Source organism: Zea mays, chromosome 1 (assembly GCF_902167145.1).
Source record: "Zea mays cultivar B73 chromosome 1, Zm-B73-REFERENCE-NAM-5.0, whole genome shotgun sequence".
Classification (NCBI taxonomy): Eukaryota; Viridiplantae; Streptophyta; class Magnoliopsida; order Poales; family Poaceae; genus Zea; species Zea mays.
The window spans coordinates 85,573,138-85,590,820 of NC_050096.1; positions in this window are offsets into that span (position 1 = coordinate 85,573,138).

Below are 17,683 nucleotides of genomic sequence, written 5' to 3' on the forward strand. Positions count from 1 at the left end.
GCCTCACCAAAATCTTCAATTAAGAGCAAATGGCAATAAGAGTTCATGAGATGAACTTGGAATAAGTTACCCTCTCATCGGAGTGCAGTGGAAGTCTTTCATGGTCCAAGTCCACCTTTTCCCTTTCAATCCTCCTTCGAGACTAAATCATCAAACTCAAGCACATGGTTAGTCTCAAAGGGTCAAGTTGTAACACATCTCCCCCTAAACATGTGCATCACTTTGCAACGGACTTGTGAGGTCCAGGGAGTGTTTGTACAACTTGAGCACCACAATAAGCAACAAAATGCAGAAGGAACATGATCCAAGGCATAAACACAAGTATGCTATAAATCAATCCAAGTTCCGCGAATCTAAGACATTTAGCTCACTACGCAACCTGCAAAAGGTCTTCTCATCTAGAGGCTTGGTAAAGATATCGGCTAGCTGGTTCTCGGTGCTAACATGAAACACTTCGATATCTCCCTTTTGCTGGTGGTCTCTCAAAAAGTGATGCCGGATGTCTATGTGCTTTGTGCGGCTGTGCTCAACAGGATTTTCCGCCATGCGGATAGCACTCTCATTATCACATAGGAGTGGGACTTTGCTCAGATTGTAGCCAAAGTCCCTGAGGGTTTGCCTCATCCAAAGCAGTTGCGCGCAACACTGTCCTGCGGCAACGTACTCGGCCTCAGCGGTGGATAGGGCAACGGAGGTTTGTTTCTTAGAGTTCCATGACACCAGGGACCTTTCTAAGAATTGGCACGTCCCCGATGTACTCTTCCTATCGACCTTACATCCAGCATAGTCGGAGTCTGAGTATCCAACCAAGTCAAAGGTAGACCCCTTTGGATACCAGAGCCCGAAGCAAGGCGTAGCAACCAAATATCTAAGAATTCGCTTCACCGCCACTAAGTGACACTCCTTAGGATCGGATTGAAATCTAGCACACATGCATACGCTAAGCATGATATCCGGTCTACTAGCACATAAATAAAGTAAAGACCCTATCATTGACCGGTATGCTTTTTGATCAACGGACTTACCTCCTTTGTTGAGATCGGTGTGTCCGTCGGTTCCCATCGGAGTCTTTGCGGGCTTGGTGTCCTTCATCCCAAACCGCTTTAGCAGATCTTGCGTGTACTTCGTTTGGGAGATGAAGGTGCCATCCTTGAGTTGCTTCACTTGGAACCCAAGGAAGTAGTTCAACTCGCCCATCATCGACATCTCGAATTTCTGCGTCATTACCCTGCTAAACTCTTCACAAGACTTTTGGTTAGTAGAACCAAATATTATGTCATCGACATAAATTTGGCACACAAAAAGATCACCGTCACAAGTCTTAGTGAAAAGAGTTGGATCGGCTTTCCCAACCTTGAAAGCATTAGCAATTAAAAAGTCTCTAAGGCATTCATACCATGCTCTTGGGGCTTGCTTAAGTCCATAGAGCGCCTTAGAGAGCTTACACACGTGGTCGGGGTACCGTTCATCCTCGAAGCCAGGGGGTTGCTCCACGTACACCTCCTCCTTGATTGGCCCGTTGAGGAAAGCGCTCTTCACATCCATTTGGAACAACCTGAAAGAATGGTGAGCGGCATATGCTAGCAAGATACGAATTGATTCTAGCCTAGCCACAGGAGCAAATGTCTCCTCAAAGTCCAAACCTGCGACTTGGGCATAACCTTTTGCCACAAGTCGAGCCTTGTTCCTCGTCACCACCCCGTGCTCGTCCTGTTTGTTGCGGAACACCCACTTGGTTCCCACAACATTTTGCTTAGGACGAGGCACCAGTGTCCAAACTTCATTGCGCTTGAAGTTGTTGAGTTCCTCCTGCATGGCCAATACCCAATCCGGATCTAGCAAGGCCTCCTCTACCCTGAAAGGCTCAATAGAAGAGACAAAGGAGTAATGCTCACAAAAATTAACTAATCGAGATCGAGTAGTTACTCCCTTGCTAATGTCACCCAAAATTTGGTCGACGGGATGATCCCTTTGAATCACCGCTCGAACTTGGGTTGGAGGTGCCGGTTGCGCTTCTTCCTCCATCACGTGATCATCTTGTGCTCCCCCTTGATCACACGCCTCCTTTTGATGAACCTGTTCATCGTCTTGAGGTGGGGGATGCACCGTTGTTGAGGAAGAAGGTTGATCTCGTTCATCTTGTTCCTGTGGCCGCACTTCTCCAATCGCCATGGTTCGTATAGCTGCCGTCGGAACATCTTCTTCATCTACATCATCACAATCAACAACTTGCTCTCTTGGAGAGCCATTAGTCTCATCAAATACAACGTCGCTAGAGACTTCAACCAAACCCGATGATTTGTTGAAGACTCTATACGCCTTTGTATTTGAGTCATAACCTAACAAAAACCCTTCTACAGTTTAGGGAGCAAATTTAGAATTTCTACCCTTCTTCACTAGAATGTAGCACCTGCTCCCAAATACACGAAAGTAAGATACATTGGGTTTGTTACCGGTTAGTAGCTCATACGAAGTCTTCTTGAGAAGACGATGAAGGTAGACCCGGTTGATGGCGTGGCAAGCCGTGTTCACGGCTTCCGACCAAAAACGCTCGGGGGTCTTGAATTCTCCAAGCATCGTCCTCGCCATATCGATTAACGTCCTGTTCTTCCTCTCTACCACACCATTTTGCTGTGGTGTGTAGGGAGCGGAGAACTCGTGCTTGATCCCTTCCTCCTCAAGGAACTCCTCCACTTGAAGGTTCTTGAACTCGGACCCGTTGTCGCTCCTTATCTTCTTCACCTTGAGCTCAAACTCATTTTGAGCTCTCCTTAGGAAGCGCTTGAGGGTCCCTTGGGTTTCAGACTTATCCTGCAAAAAGAACACCCAAGTGAAGCGGGAAAAGTCATCAACAATAACTAGACCATACTTACTTCCTCCTATGCTCAGATAGGCGACGGGTCCGAAGAGGTCCAAATGTAGCAGCTCCAGGGGTCTTGATGTTGTCATCACATTTTTGGTGTGATGAGAGCCTCCCACTTGTTTCCCTGCTTGACAAGCTGCACAAGGTCTATCTTTTTCGAAATGAACATTGGTTAGACCTATCACATGTTCTCCCTTTAGAAGCTTGTGGAGGTTCTTCATCCCCACATGTGCTAAGCGGCGATGCCACAGCCAGCCCATGCAAGTCTTAGCCATTAAGCATGCATCTAGACCGGCCTCTTCTTTTGCAAAATCAACTAGGTAAAGCTTGCCATCTAGTACACCCTTAAAAGCTAGTGAACCATCACATCTTCTAAAGACAGACACATCTATATTTGTAAACAAACAGTTATATCCCATATTGCATAATTGACTAACAGATAGCAAATTATATCCAAGAGACTCTACTAAAAACACATTAGAGATAGAGTGCTCATTTGAGATTGCAATTTTACCTAACCCTTTTACCTTGCCTTGATTCCCATCACCGAATATTATTGAATCTTGGGAATCTTTGTTTTTGACATAGGAGGTGAACATCTTCTTCTCCCCCGTCATATGGTTTGTGCATCCGCTGTCAATAATCCAGCTTGAACCCCCGGATGCATAAACCTGCAAGGCAAATTTAGGCTTGGGTCTTAGGTACCCAACTCATGTTGGGTCCTGCAAGGTTAGCACAAATATCCTTAGGGACCCAAATGCAAGTTTTGTCTCCCTTGCATCTTGCCCCTAATTTTCTAGCAACTATCTTCCTATCCTTTCTACAAATAGCAAAAGAAGCATTTAAAGCATGATATATTGTAGAGGGTTCATTTACTTTCCTAGGAACATTAACAACATTTCTCCTAGGCAAATTATGAACAGCATTTCTCCTACCAACATTTCTATCATGCACATAAGAAGAACTAGAAGCAAACATGGCATGAGAATCAAAGGCATTATATGCATTACAACTTCTATAAGCATTTCTAGATTGTCTCCTATCATGGTACATAAAAGCATGGTTCTTTTGCACACTACTAGCCATAGGGGCCTTTCCTTTCTCCTTGGCGGAGATGGGGGCCTTATGGCTTGTCAAGTTCTTGGCTTCCCTCTTGTAGCCAAGTCCATCCTTAATTGAGGGGTGTCTACCGATCGTGTAGGCATCCCTTGCAAATTTTAGCTTGTCAAATTCATTCTTGCTAGTCTTAAGTTGGGCATTAAGACTAACTAATTCCTCATTTAATTTAGAAATTGAAACTAAATGATCACTACACGCATCAATGTCAAAATCTTTACACCTATTACAAGTTTCAACAATTTCTACACAAGAATTAGATTTACTAGCTACTTCTAGTTTAGTATTTAAATCATCGTTAAAACTTTTTAACTTAGCAATAGTTTCATGACAAGAAGATAATTCACTAGAGAGCATTTCATTCCTCTTAATTTCTAGAGCAAGAGATTTCTGAGCTTCTACAAATTTATCATGTTCTTCATACAACAAATCCTCTTGCTTTTCTAACAGTATATTCCTATCATTCAAGGCATCAATCAATTCATTAATTTTGTCTACCTTAGTTCTATCTAATCCCTTGAATAAGCATGAGTAATCTATCTCATCATCATCACTAGACTCATCCTCACTTGAAGAAGCATAAGTACTAGTATTAGGAGTGCTTACTTTCTTCTCCCTTGCCATGAGGCAAGTGTGACGCTCGTTGGGGAAGAGGGATGACTTGTTGAAGGCAGTGGCGGCGAGTCCCTCATTATCAGAGTCGGACGAGGAGCAGTCCGAATCCCACTCCTTGCCAAGATGAGCCTCGCCCTTTGCCTTCTTATAGTTCTTCTTTTTCTCCCTCTTGTTCCCTTGATCCTGATCACTATCATTGTCGGGACAGTTAGCAATAAAATGACCAAGCTTACCGCATTTGAAGCATGAGCGCTTCCCCTTGGCTTTGGTCTTGCTTGGCTGTCCCTTGCGACCTTTAAGCACCATCTTGAATCTTTTGATGATGAGAGCCATCTCTTCATCATTAAGTTCGGCCGCCTCAATCTGTGCCACCTTGCTTGGTAGCGCCTCCTTGCTTCGTGTTGCCTTGAGAGCAAGGGGTTGCGGCTCGTTGACCGGACCATTCAAGGCATCGTCCACGTACCTCGCCTCCTTGATCATCATTCGCCCGCTAACAAATTTCCCAAGAACTTCTTCGGGCGACATCTTGGTGTACCTGGGATTTTCACGAATATTGTTCACCAAATGAGGATCAAGAACGGAAAATGACCTTAGCATTAGGCGGACGACGTCGTGGTTCGTCCATCGCGTGCTCCCGTAGCTCCTTATTTTGTTGATAAGGGTCTTGAGCCGGTTGTATTTTTGTGTCGGCTCCTCGCCCCTTATCATCGCGAACCGTCCAAGCTCGCCTTCCACCAACTCCATTTTGGTGAGCAAGGTGACGTCGTTTCCCTCATGAGAGATCTTGAGGGTGTCCCAGATCTGCTTGGCATTGTCCAAGCCGCTCACCTTGTGATACTCGTCCCTGCACAAAGAGGCTAGCAACACAGTAGTAGCTTGTGCATTTTTATGAATCTGTTCATTAATAAACACAGGGCTATCCGAGCTATCAAATTTCATTCCACTTTCCACAATCTCCCAAATGCTTGGATGGAGAGAAAACAGGTGAGTACGCATTTTGTGGCTCCAAAATCCGTAGTCTTCTCCATCAAAGTGAGGGGGCTTGCCAAGTGGAATGGGGAGCAATTGAGCATTTGAACTATGCGGGATGCGTGAATAATCGAAAGAAAAGTTTGAGTTAACCGTCTTTCGTCTATCGTGGTCGTCGTCGTCCTTTTGGGAGGAGGAAGATTCGTCGCTATCGTAGTAGACAATTTCCTTGATGCGCCTTGTCTTCTTCTTCCTCCCGTCTTTTCTTTTGTGGCCCGAGCCTGAGTCGGTGAGCTTGTCATCATTGGGCTCGTTGACGAAGGTCTCCTTCTCCTTGTCGTTGATCACCATCCCCTTGCCCTTAGGATCCATCTCTTCGGGCGGTTAGTCCCTTTCTTGAAGAGAACGACTCTGATACCAATTGAGAGCACCTAGAGGGGGGTGAATAGGTGATCCTGTAATACTTCAAAATCTTAAGCCACAAAACTTGATTAATTGTTAGCACAGTAATTTGCCAAGTGGCTAGAGAAGGATCTCAACACAACATAATAACCAAGAGATATCAATCACAGAGATGGCACGGTGGTTATCCCGTGGTTCGGCCAAGACCAATGCTTGCCTACTTCACGTTGTGGCGTCCCAACGGACGAGGGTTGCAATCAACCCCTCTCAAGCGGTCCAAAGACCAACTTGAATACCACGGTGTTGCTTTGCTTTTCTTAGTCCCACTTGCGAGGAATCTCCACAACTTGGAGCCTCTCGCCCTTTCAAAAGATGTTCACAAAGAATCACGGAGCAAGGGAGGGATCAGCAACTCACACACGACACAAAGATCACAGCGAATACGCACACACAAAACCAAGACTTGAGCTCAAGTGACTAGCACACTAGAACGGAGCTCAAATCACTAGAATGTCGAACAAGTGCGCAAGAATGTAGTGTGAGTGATCAACAATGCTCAAGGGATGCTTGGTGTTCTCGTCCATGCGCCTAGGGGTCCCTTTTATAGCCCCAAGGTAGCTAGGAGCCGTTGAGCACAAATCTGGAAAGCCATTCTTACCTTCTGTCATCGGGTGCACCGGACAGTCCGGTGCACACCGGACACTGTCCGGTGCCCGATTTCCTTCCTAAAATGGCGCGGCCGACCGTTGCAGATCTGGGAGCCGTTGGCGCACCGGACATGTCCGGTGCACACCGGACAGTCCGGTGCCCCCTCCGCCCGGCTACGTGTCGCGCGCAGATTCCGCGGCCGACCGTTGGCCCGGCCGACCGTTGGCTCACCGGACAGTCCGGTGCACACCGGACAGTCCGGTGAATTTTAGCCGTACGCCGTCGGCGAATTCCCGAGAGCGGCCACTTCACGCCGAGTCAGCCTGGCGCACCGGACACTGTCCGGTGCACCACCGGACAGTCCGGTGTGCCAGACTGAGCTGAGTCTTGGCTGTACACAGCCAAGCCTTTTTTCACCTCTTTTCTTTTCTTCTTCTTTCTGTTTCTAACACTTAGACAAGTATATTAGTACACAAAACCAATGTACTAAGGCTTAGAAACATACCTTTACTCTTGATTTGCACTTTGTCCATCCATGAGCATAAATTCACATTTAAGCACTTGTGTTGGCACTCAATCACCAAAATACTTAGAAATGGCCCAAGGGCACATTTCCCTTTCACTTTGTCCTCGGGGGACGTACCTTGATGGTGTTTTAGGGGTTAAGCATTTTTATGGTGTAATCTGGGTACCCCAAATTACTATACCTGATAGATGCTGACATGGATTCCTTAGAGAGAGCTGATTATGCACCATTGCAGCTGGCCTGAGCACAAGTGGGAAGGATGAAGACAATATATGCACAACCGGACCGGTCAACCGTATAACACATCTATGAGTACTAACTAACTATTAGGAATGAGGTGGTGATGGATCAACTCATTCCATTTCACGAACCAAACAAAAAAGTGAGGAGTGAGAAGATGATGGACTAGCTCATTCCTCAAACCAAACATGTCCACTCTAATAAAGGAATCAACATAGGCTTCTTTTCTTTTCCAAGAAAATGGATCGACTAAGGATGCACCCATAACCATTGATACTTGTCTCAGAATTTTTTGACCTCTTGAGTCCCTCTTGCCACCTCTATGAGTGCCATGACAAGTGGTGCCGGATTCAGTTGCATCGAGTCCCGGATGCAGATGATTGGAGGCGATATTCGGTGGGCCCAAATTCAGGAGAGCTAGGTGCGACTTTGTCGCCTATCGGAGAGCGGCAGAAACAACATGGTCGGGGACTGCTCGATGCTCTGACATCGGTGAGGAGAGCAGGGGAGTGAGAGGAAAGAAGGGAGTCGACGGTGGAGTGAATCCTAGAGTATATTAGCCTACGGCTTTAATCCACTAGCTTCTGTTTTTTCTACAATACTTTGTCTCTATGGATTGAAGCTGCAGTAGTCCTAACGACTTTAATCCAACCATAGCGAACAACCCCTATATCTTTTAGATGATGTAGGAGGCAGAGTTGTTGCTCTTGCTCTCATCGCGGTGTCGGTGGTGCAAGACGCAGGGGGTGGGCAGGCAGGGCTCGGGGGTATGTTGTGAGGATGTGGTTGACACAAGACGACTGCATCATGATGGGGGCAACACTCACATTGTTGGCGGTGCGAGACACGGCGAGCGATGAAAGGGAAATAGGGTTAACTACTTCCTATAATTAATTTTGGTGGTTGACGACCAACACAAACACATGGACTAATTAGTTTGTCAAGAATTCATGAATTACAGGTGCATAAGGTTCAACACAAACCAAGAAAAAAAATCAAGTTAGGGACACAATTTAATTGGAGCAAAAGACCTTGAGTGTGCTTAAAGATGGCGCACCAGACAGTGTCCGGTGCACCAGGACCGTACAACTGCGAACCAGCCACTCTCGGGAATTCCAGAGCGCGCTCCGCTATAATTCACCGGACTATTCGGTGTGCCATCGGACTGTCCGGTGAGCCAGCGGAGCAACGACTCTCTGCGCCAACGGTCGACTCTGCAAAAGCTATAGTGATCAATAGTACCGAGGCAGAAGTCAGAGCAGCAAAGTTAGAGGGCACCGGACTGTCCGGTGCAGCAAGACGACAAAGGCTACAACGATTGACAAGCTCCGAACCCTAGCGGTTGTGCTGACGTGGCGCGCACCGGACAGTGCATAGTGGCTGTCCGGTGGCGCACCAGACTGTCCGTTGCGCCCATCGCCAACAGCCTAGGCCAACGGCAACAAGGTGGTTGGGGGCTATAAATACCCCAACCACCACAAACTTTGGCATCCAAGTGTTCTGAATATCACATTCAATACAAGATCAAAAGACTCCACTCCAAGACACATTCAATAGATCAAATCCTCTCCAAGCCACTAAATCAACTCAATTCCATTAGGGACTTGAGAGAGGGTGTTTTGTGTTCTTTTGTTGCTCTTGTCGCTTGGATTGGCCTTTTTTCTTTTCCCTTCTATTTCTCAAGTGACTTGTAATCGAAGCAACAGACACCTAAGTGTGTGGTGGTCCTTGTGGGGTCTAAGTGACCCGAGAGATTAAGGAAAAGGCTCACTCAGTCACTCAGACTATGGCTATAAATTGAGCAAAGTCCCTCTCCTATGTGATAATGAGAGTGCAATCCGCATGGCGGAAAATCTCGTTGAACATAACCGCACTAAGCACATAGACATCCGGTACCACTTTCTGAGAGATTACCAACAAAAGGGGGATATCGAAATTGCTTATGTTAGCACCCACAACCAATTAGTCGATATCCTTACCAAGCCACTAGATGAGAAAACCTTTAACAAGCTTAGGAATGAGCTAAATATACTTGATTCTCAGAATTTTGATTGAAACATTGCACACATAGCTCAAGTATATACCTTTGATCATATCTCTTTCATTTGATGTAAATGCATATTTCTTATTCTTCTTGTGCCAAGGCTACGACTAAAATGCTTTCAAGTGTATTTCCATACTTAGTGGTAGATTGAAAGGGAAATGGAGTCTTCGGCAAAGACAAGGCTTCCATTCCAAATCTGGCGATATCATGTACCCTTTGCCGTTGTTCCTCCACACTCTCAATTGGTATAATCCTTCACTCGTATTCATTTTACCATTTGTGAGAAAGTATTAGGCCCCATAAGGGGAGAAAATGCTAAGGGCTCTCAAGTTCTCCGTGTTTGGCACTTAATGCCAAAGGGGGAGAAAATATTAAGCCCAAAGAAAAAGGACCGCACCACCATTTCAAAAATTTTGAAATGAATTTTTAATTGGTAAATTTCAATTGGTATATTTTTCAATCAGTATCTAATTTTCAATTGGTATGTAAAGAGAATTTCTCAGTTGGTATCTTCAAAACTTCACATTGAGTATGACAAGAATTTCAATTAGTATATTTTAAATTGGTATCTAACTTTCAACTCATATGTGAGAGAAAATTTTCAATTGGTATCTACTTCAAAAACCCTCTTGAAATCTAAGAGGAGAATTTCATTCAGGGGGAGCTTTTACTTAATCAAAGGAAAAACATTTGAAACAGGGGGAGGAATTTCAAATCCTAAAAATGCTTCTTGCAATCATATTCCTATACCTTTGACTATTTGCAAAAGTTTTTGAATATATTTCCAAAAGATTTACAAAAACAAAACCTATGGTGCAAATGTGGTCCAAAATATCAAATAAAAGAAAGCCAAACCATTCACTCTTATTCATATGTTGAAAAGCTTTTATTGGTGAAATTCTAAGTAACCTATGCACAACCTTCTCAATTGCAAACTAGTTACATTTCTGCACTTCATATTTTGCTTTGGTTTGTGTTGGCATCAATCACCAAAAAGGGGGAGATTGAAAGGGAAATAGGGTTAACCATTTCCTATAATTAATTTTGGTGGTTGACGACCAACACAAACACATGGACTAACTAGTTTGTCAATAATTCATGTATTACAGGTGCATAAGGTTCAACACAAACCAAGAAAAAAATCAAGTTAGGGACACAATTTAATTGGAGCAAAAGACCTTGAGTGTGCTGAAAGATGGCGCACCAGACTGTTTGGTGTGCCACTAGACAGTGTCCGGTTCACCAGGACCGTACAACTGCAAACCAGCCACTCTCGGGAATTCCAGAGCGCGCTCCGCTATAATTCACTGGACTGTCCGGTGAGCCAGTGGAGCAACGACGCTCTGCGCCAACGGTCGACTCTGCAAAAGCTACAGTGATTAACAGTACCGCGACAGAAGTCAGAGCAGCAAAGTCAGAGGGCACCGAACTGTCCAGTGCAGCAAGACGGCAAAGGCTCCAACGGTCGACAAGTTCTGAACCCTAACGGTTGCGCTGACGTGGCGCACACCGGACAGTGCATAGTGGCTGTCTGGTGCGCCCATCGCCAGCAGCCTTGGCCAACGACTACAAGGTGGTTGGGGGCTATAAATACCCCCAACCACCACAACCTTTGGCATCCAAGTGTTCTGAACATCACATTCAATACAAGAGCAAAAGACTGCACTCCAAGACACATTCAATAGATCAAATCAACTCAATTCCATTAGAGACTTGAGAGAGGGTGTTTTGTGTTCTTTTGTTGCTCTTGTCGCTTGGATTGGCCTTTTTCTTTTCCCTTCTATTTCTCAAGTGACTTGTAATTGAAGCAAGAGACACCTAAGTGTGTGGTGGTCCTTGCGGGGTCTAAGTGACCCGAGAGATTAAGGAAAAGGCTCACACGGTCTAAGTGACCGTTTGAGAGAGGGAAAGGGTTGAAATAGATCCGGTCTTTGTGACCTCCTCAACGGGGACTAGGTTCTTTGGAACCGAACCTCGGTAAAACAAATCATCATGTTCACTCGCCTTGATTGTTGTTTGAATTATTTTCCCCTCTCTAATGTTTCCTTGCTAGTGTGAATTTGAGTTGGCTCCCATACGTTATCCACAATCCTTGAGCAACTCCTAGCAAGAGAGATATTCTTTTGGACTTGAATTTAATTCTAACGCTAACCCTGACTTGTAGTGTGTGTTTAAAGTTATAAATTTTAGGTTTCGCCTATTCACCCCCCTCTAGGCGACTTTCAATTGGTATCAGAGCCAGTGCTTCATTAAGAGTCTAACCAACTCGAAGTGATGTCTGGAGGTCACGCCAAGAGGGAGATCATGACTGGTGAAAAGGCCGCAAGCTCGGGGAGGACTCTCTCAAGGGAGTCCGGCAACAAACACAAGGAGGAATCCTCTTCCTCCATCAAGTCGCATCGGAGAGGTGACAAGAAGAAGAAGATGAAGAATGTGGTCTTCTACGAGACCGACTCTTCGTCACCCTCCACATCAAGCTCTGAATCATCCACTACTTTTAAGTGCCATGAGCGCAAGAAGTATAGTAAGATGCTCCTACGTTATCCTCGTATTTCAAAGCGCGCTCCATTACTTTCCGTACCCCTAGGCAAACCAACATATTTTGATGGTGAAGATTATTGTATGTGGAGTGATAAAATGAGGCACCATCTAACCTCACTCCACAAAAGTATTTGGGATATTGTTGAGTTTAGAGTGCAGGCACCAAAGGTGGGGGACAAAGACTATGACTCGGATGAGGCCGCCCAAATTAGGCACTTTAACTCCCAAGCCACGTCTATACTCCTCGCCTCCTTGTGTCGAGAGGAGTATAATAAGGTGCAAGGGTTAAAGAGTGCCAAAGAAATTTGGGACGTCCTCAAAACCGCGCACGAAGGGGACGAGGTGACCAAGACCACCAAGCGGGAGATGATCGAGGGCGAGCTCGGTCGATTCGTCCTCAACAAAGGAGAAGAGTCGCAAGCGATGTACAATCGGCTCAAGACCATGGTGAACCAAGTGCGCAACCTCGGGAGCACCAAATGGGATGACCATGAAATGGTCAAGGTTATTATTAGATCCCTGATTTTTCGTAATCATACTCAAGTACAATTAATACGTGGGGATCCTAGATATAAACTAATGTCTCCCGAGGAGGTTATTGGAAAGTTTGTGAGCTTTGAACTAATGATCAAATACTCCAAACACATTGTCAACTTGGAGCAAGGCGCCACCTCCACACCCGAGGTGCAACCCGTTGCATTCAAAGCAACGGAAGAAAAGAAGGAGGAGTCTACACCAAGTAGGCTTCCAATCGATGCCTCCAAGCTCGACAATGACTAGATGGCGCTCATCATCAAGAGCTTCCGCCAAATCCTCAAACAAAGGAGGGGGAAAGACTACAAGTCCCGCTCTAAGAGGGTGTGTTACCGTTGTGGTAAGTCCGGTCATTTCATAGCTAGATGTCCAATTTCTAGTGAAAGTGATAGGGATGAAGACAAGAAGGGGAAGAAGAAGGAGAAGAAGAGATACTACAAAAGGAAGGGCGGCGATGCGCACATATGTTGGGAATAGGACTCTGACGAGAGCTCCGCCGACTCCTCCTCCGATGAGGACGCCGCCAACATCGCCGTCAATAAAGGCCTCCTCTTCCCCAACGTCGGCCTTGTTCTTTTTGCCAACCTTAACATGGAACAAAAGAAAAAATTAAATGAATTAATAGAAACCATTAATGAGAAGGATGATCTCTTGGAAAGCCAAGAGGACTTCCTCGTTAAAGAGAACAAAAAAATTGTTAAATTAAAAAATGCTTATGCTCAGGAAATAGAAAAATGTGAAAACTTATCTAAGGAGCTTAGCATGTCATGATTCAATTTCAAGTCTTAGAACTGAGAATGCTAGTTTAGTTTCTAAGATTGAAAAGTTAAATATTTGCAATTATTCAATTTCCTGTCTTAGAGATGAGAATATTAGATTAAATGCTAAGATAGAAGAATTAAATGCCTGCAAACCATCTACATCTACTATTGATCATGTTACTATTTGTACTAGATGTAGAGATGTTAATATTGAAGCTATGGATGATCACCTTGCCATGATTAAACAACAAAATGATCACATAGCTAAATTAACTGCTAAAATTGCCGAGCATGAGTTAGAAAATGAAAAAATTAAATTTGCTAGAAGCATGCTCTATAATGGGAGACGCCCTGGCATTAAGGATGGCATTGGGTTCCAACAAGGGAACCAATCCAATGTCAAGCTTAATGCCCCTAAGAAATTACCTAATTTTGTTAAGGGTAAGGCTCCCATGGTTCAGGATAGTGAGGGTTACATTTTATATCCTGCAAACTATCCCGAAGACAAAATTAGGAAGATTCATGCTAGAAAACCTCACAATGTTTCTCATCATGCATTTATGTACAAAAATGAGGCTTCTAGCTCTAGGCATTCCACTCATATTAAAATGCCTAAAAAGAAAATTCCTACAGCATCAAATGATCATAACATTTCATTTAAAACTTTTGATGCATCTTATGTTCTAACTAACAAATCAGGCAAAATAGTTGCCAAATATGTTGAGGGCAAACACAAGAGTCCCAAGACTTGTGTTTGGGTACCCAAGGTGCTTGTTTCTAACGTCAAAGGACCCAAGACTGTTTGGGTACCTAAGAACAAGGCCTAAATTATTTTGTAGGTTTATGCATCCGGTGGATCAAGTTGGATAATCGATAGCGGGTGCACAAACCACATGACAGGGGAGAAAAGGATGTTCTCCTATGAGAAAAATGAAGATCCCCAAAGAGCTATTACATTCGGGGATGGAAATCAAGGTTTGGTCAAAGGTTTGGGTAAAATAGCTATATCTCCTGACCATTCTGTTTTCCAATGTTTTTCTTGTAGATTCTTTAGATTACAATTTGCTTTCTGTTTCTCAATTATGCTAAATGGGCTACAACTGTCTTTTACTGATATAGGTGTTACTGTCTTTAGAAGAAGTGATGATTCAGTAGCATTTAAGGGAGTGCTAGATGGTCAGCTATACTTAGTTGATTTTAATGATAATCAAGATGAACTAGACACTTGCTTAATTGCTAAGACTAACATGGGTTGGCTCTGGCATCGCCGACTTGCCCATGTTGGAATGAAGAATCTTCATAAGCTTCTAAAGGGAGAGCACATTTTAGGACTAACAAATGTTCATTTTGAGAAAGACAGGATTTGTAGCGCATGCCAAGCAGGAAAGCAAGTTGGAGTTCATCATCCACACAAGAATATTGTTGGTCCTTGTTCTCGGATACTTCGGCTTGACAGAAGGTGAAAAAGCGAAAGTGATGCGAGAGTGATTACCAGTCCACGTGAACAGTACGGGGGTACTGTTCATCTATTTATAGGCACGGGACAGCCCAGACAAAATTACATCCATGACCCTGATAAATAATTGTATTTACAGTACAGATCATCAGGGACTACACAGTCTTTTCCCCTTTAAGTCGGTATGGTCCTTTGTCTTTAGCACATCACCATGCTGAAGCTCCTTCAATCGTAGCTTCGGCTTATATCTTCATGTTACACCTGCTTGTATTATCCTACCGAAGGTGTTTTTTCTTAGAGGACCCTCGGCGGAGAAGAAGGCCCCCAACAGTAGCCCCTTCGCGGTGCTAGATCGTTTTTCATAACAAGCTCGATCCGCGAAAAACACGAAGGCTTCGGAATGCTGAAGGTCCAAAAAACACCTTCCCTGAGCTCATTGTCGAGAAACAATTATAATATTCCAGGCCCCGGATGGTCCACAGGTCAGCGAGTGCGAGCGGCCTGGCGGTTCACCTCCCCCCTGCGATACTATATAAATAGACAGATTGGTGAGGAGTTACCACAACATTCATTGCCATTGCACTATTGCGCTGTTAAAAAATTTAACCATAGCCGAAGCTTTCTGCATTGCACTCTCGAGCAAACGCTTCATCATTTAAGTTTAGCTTCATTAAAAAGTGAAATTGAAATGGCCAGAGTGCGATCGACTGCTAGGGTGTCTCGCGAGGGAGACGAGGTTGAAGTGACTGAGACAGCACTAATATCAGAGGTGATGAGGTAGTCGGGTCTTGTTGTATCAGAAGAGCCTGTTGCCGAAGGTACTCTGAATGCCGAAGCTGAGGGAATCACAGTTGGAGAGGGAAGTGGTAATGAAGACAAAGAAGATTACACCATCTTGATCCCAGAAAAACCTAGTCACCTTGACTTCGGTAAATCTACTGTGACGGCAGATGATATGGTGATAATGAAAAAATTGGGTTACTTTGGAGAAGTCGAGAGTAGGCTTGTTCGTTTTGCTGGCGAAGAAGTGGTTCCAGAGCCGAAGGATGATGAAGTTATTGTGTTTAAAAGCTTCTTCAGGGCGGGGCTTCGGTTCCCTCTCTATGATATGATAGGAGATGTTTTGAAGAATTTTGAAATATACCTTCATCAATTGACACCCAATGCAATTGTTAGGCTTAGTGTCTACATCTGGGCCCTCCGAAGCCAGGGGATGAGCCCTAATGTCGAAGCTTTCTGCAGAGTGCATGAGCTGCATTACCAGACGAAGGCTAGGTCATATGGCCTCCATGAAAATTTTGGCTGCTATAATTTTGCGTATCGAAAGGATACAAAGGCACTAGTTCTTAGCTACCGCACCAAGTGGCCAACCGGTTGGAAGAGTGAATGGTTTTACATGAAAGTAGACAAGAAAAAGAGGGAGAAGCTGATGAGTATGGTTATGAGTCCACTGGCTTTAAACTTAGGAATGATGAGGCCCTTGTGCCACATGCAGCTTCGCTCTCCATGCCAAGTAGCCGAAGTGGAGTTTAGAGTGGTGGCGGCCGAGGTCAGTACTAGGGATTTGGTGCAAGAGTTCTTGGCAAACATGGTATTCCCGACCTCTAGTGGCTGGGGGGATGCCCAAGAAGAAAGATGCGAGCAATAATCACGAACTTGTTCGGCTACCCTACCGATTCAAATTTGAGAAAGAGTTCAAGAAACCATGCCAAGAGTAGCTGGAAATGATTGAAACTATGTGCAACGAAATCCTTGGTAATTATACCAAGAAGGAGGACCAACTAATGAGTGCTGCCATTGGCACCCGGCCGAAACGAAGGTTGAATCGCGTGATGGACGCCCTAGATTTTGAATATCCAGATTATGAGGCTTGACAAGGGTGTCGAAGGTTTTAAGAGGAAGAGAATTGTTAGTATTTTAAACAGACTGGCTGCCAGACTGGTTAAGGAGGATGAGAAGATTGCAAAGAAGACAAAATTTGCTCCTGAGCCGAAAGCGGTAGTCTCAAAAAAGAGGAATCCTGAGAGAAAGCCTGAAGTGCCAGAGCCGAAGGTAGCTGAGGCAAGAGAAGAAACTCCAACACCCTCTGCTGCTGAAGTAGCAGAAATTCTAAAGGTAATGACTGAATCCTTGCCCATCCAGCTGCTAAGTCCTCTGAGACCAGAACTGACGAAACTTTCACAGAAGAAGGATCAACCTTCGACTATAAAGGAGAAGCCTGGAGGTCAGAAGAGGCGAAGAATTGTCAATGTTATGCACGCTATTGAGCGGACACCACCCCCAGCCTTGGCTTCTAGAATAATGCATGTTGCAAGTACCCATGCTGAGACCACTATCGAAGCTAAAACTGCTGCCGAAGCTGCCAATATTATGAGCACCATGTCAGGAATTGACAAGTTGATATCGGATATGGTCGTAGAGGAGGCAGTTGCGACCGCAGAGGAGGCAGTTGCGACCGCAGAGGAGGCAGTTGTGGCCACGGTGCCCGGCAAAGATAAAGAAGTTGTTGATACTTCATCAAAAGGAAAATAATTTGACCTTCGGCACCTAGGGGGTCAAGAATTGTCTAAGGCCGAGAAAGAGGAGCTGGAAGAATATGCAAAATCTTGTGGGTACCAGCCGGGATCCATGCTCTTCGGTGGAGTTGATGAGGAAATTCTAGGGTGTATCCGCGACCGAGCTGGGGCGAAGATAATCGGTACTCTATCAAAGAGTGTCGGCTTCCCGAAGCTAGAGTCTGATATTAGCGGTTACCGGCGGCAAAATATCGTCGGCAGCCTCTTTTACTCCAATTTCATGGTAAAATTCTTTTGCCTGGATTTTTGCTATCTTTGTGATGAATTAAAATTTTTTGAAGTCAGTTTATTTTCACATAGTATGCTGCTAAGCAAAGCATTGAGAATGCAACAAGACCTCGAAGATAAGAAAAATGAGATCATAATTGAGGGCTTGGAAAGCAAGATTAAAG